The sequence below is a fragment of the Myotis davidii genome, unplaced genomic scaffold (assembly GCF_000327345.1).
Source record: "Myotis davidii unplaced genomic scaffold, ASM32734v1 scaffold2378, whole genome shotgun sequence".
NCBI lineage: Eukaryota > Metazoa > Chordata > Mammalia > Chiroptera > Vespertilionidae > Myotis > Myotis davidii.
The window spans coordinates 86,555-89,565 of NW_006289339.1; positions in this window are offsets into that span (position 1 = coordinate 86,555).

Sequence of the window (3,011 nt, forward strand, 5' to 3'; positions counted from 1 at the left end):
AGCAAGGCTGCTCTCTAGCTTCACAGTTTCTGGGTTTCCTATAGGTTTTGTGCACTCAGTAGTTGGGAGATTCTTTTCATATGTTAATACTGTCATTTAAGTTACAAAGTTGCTTGCTGTTATTTCTGGCCAGAAATAACATTGCCCCATCTATGGGCTTGTTATCTTTCTGGTCCCTGTGTTAGGAATATGTCTAACCTGGAGATGGAGACATGAAGCCATCATTACCGGATGCCATGAAATACTGGCAGCTTTTAAAGGGCATCAGGTTGTTGGGTTCACCAACAATCTGATCCATTTCCACGTAGCATTACGTTATTGTGGGTATCTCGAAATAAAAAGTAGATTTATTATTTCTTCAGAGCTACAGTGGTTTTTAGGCCTTATTATTCAATGCTTTAGAAGAGAAAAACGTGTTTTTATTACTATTTTTGATAACTGCATTCCATTATAACTGGTTTTCTTTGGAATATTTTTTAATGCATTTAAAAACATTATTCCGAGAAGTAGTCCACAGGCTTTGTCAGACGGCCAGATGGGTCTATGGCCCAAAACGTTTTTTAAAAAAACACCCTGACAATGAGGTGATAGAAATAAGTTTTCACTGGTGTTTGACGAGCATTCGAGGAGGGTAGATTTGCGGGAAATATTGGAAATGTACCCACTGTCCTTGCACGAATGGCAAGTGATGCGACAGTGGCAGATGTCCTGAGTTCAACAGAAGAGTCTGTGACTGGGTCCAAGGACAAGGCTGGATGCTCCTGTCGCTAGAATGCGACATCTGCCTGCGTCAACCATTGCTGTGCGGTGCTTGTCTGAGTGCTGGAGGCAGAAGCTGAGCCTTTGCCAAATTAGTAAGCTCGTGGGACTGTATTTTGTGTGCCTGGGTGCTATTCTATGTTGAAAGAGGGTCACAATTTACACTGAGACTTGCTTTCGCCCCAGTGGTGTGACTGCCTGGGGGGGGAACCTCTAGCTCTATCTACCTGCAACCCTCAGAGAGAGAGGTCCGACCAAAAGAACCGGAGAGGTTTTATTTGGTTGTTCTGTTTCATTTTTTCAAATTATAAGAAAACATTTATTTAGAAAGCTACGTAGGTAGTAGAAGTTAGCGGCTGGGCTCTGTAGGCTCAGGAAACAAGTTACAGAAGCAGAGGCAGGGCCCTTGGAGCTCAGGAGAGGGGAAGGCAAAGGGAAAGCCCCTGGGGAGGGGTGGGAAGCAGGGGGCGGGGCTGCCTCGCTCTCCAGGGGGAGAATGTCAGGCCTTGAGAGTTTTGAGCAGCAGGATTGGCTTATGTAGGTTAGCTCCCACTTTCTTGTTGCTTCCCATTCATCTGAGAATTAAACTGCAGTGTTTTCCATGAGCAACTAGTTTGTTTTGACTTTTCCAAACTGCAGATCTCTTGTGTTTTCTTGGTTCTTTGTGTTGGCCGTTTGAGAGGTAAGAGTTAAATCTGTTGCCCGCCTGGAGCAAGTGTATAAAATTTCACGGCATAACTTTTGTGCTTCGATTTCATTCCTGGGAGGCAGCATAGTGAGTGATTAAGAGCATGCACTGGGAGACAGACAGTTTGGGTTCAGACCAGCTCGTTCACCAGCCCAGTGACCTTGGACGTGTTGCTAGTACCCTTTCAAGTTCCTTATCAGTTCTCCTAGGGGTGTCTGAGATTGAATGAGATAACATGTGTAAAGCATTTAGAACGGCCGTGGGATCCTAGTAAGAAGGAATGCATGTTAGATATTATTTCTGGCGGCATCTTATTTTCATAGATTATTTTTGTTTTGTTACTTCTTTTGTTCATTGAAATCTTGCTACTGTATAGAATACATGTTTTGTAAACCTTCTAATTCCTTTTGACATCCTGATAGCAGTATTGAGGATGCATTTGGAGAGAATGGGATTAGAAGTATACAAGTCAGAAGAATCGAAGAATAATGCATTTGATAGAAGTTCACCAAAACAGTACCAGTAAGGATGCACAGAAAAAGAGGTATTTATGAGATTGAGTTGACAGGACCTGGTGACCCATTGCACGTGAAAGGTAAATAATAAAAAACCTCCCAGTTTGCTAGTTCAGATGACTCGGCAAATGATGGTACCATCAGTTAGGCTCAGTGTCATGGAGGTGGTTAGGGGGAGTGATATGTTATGAGTTAAATTTTGACCATGTTGAGTTTGAGGGTTTTTTTGTGGGGGATAATTAAGTGAAGTCCAATAAACAATTACAAATAAACATCTAGGGTTCAAGAAACATTATAAAGCAAATACTGTGAGTTAAGATTTAGCAGAGTATGTATTTTTAGCAATGATTATAGGTAAAATTGCCCAGCAATAAGTGAAAGCCAAGGGACTTTGGGAAATGGGCTTGAAGACAAAGGCAGTGATTCATCTTTGTACTTTTAGCCAGGACACTAGCCTAGTCCCTGGCACAGAGGAGATGCTCAATAAATATTTATTTCATGACATACCAAATAAAGGAGTGAATGAGGAAATAGAAGAAAGTCTAGGAAGCGACTGAGAGAGAGAGAAGTTAAAAAGATGACCGAGAACTAGCTCCTATGACTGATGTGTTCTGAGAGGAGTCGTGGAGGAGCTCCGTGTTTTGGGGGTGATGGGAGACTGATCCTGAATATGAGTTCCTATTGGACAGGTGAAATTTGTTGAGAGGCTTCTAGACACCCAAGTGATAGCAGTTAGGATTGAATCAAGGTCAGAGAGTCAATGACATGTCCCATATGGATATTTAAAAAAGGGGGGGTTCCGTATGGGAAGCAACCTCGAGGGTGATCTAATCATAAATTCCTAACTGGGCAGGGCATCGTGGTAGTCATGGCCCAGGCCTATAACTGCTTTTGTGAAAGGTTTTAAGCCAGTCCTTCCATTGTTCTTGTGCATTGAGGTTAACAGGCCTTTTAGATGCCAGAAGTAAACCCCCTCAAAGCGGGTGTTAACGTTAAAGAAAGCACATCATCTTTGAACTGTCCTGACATCCAGTCCCCACCTTTCTTTC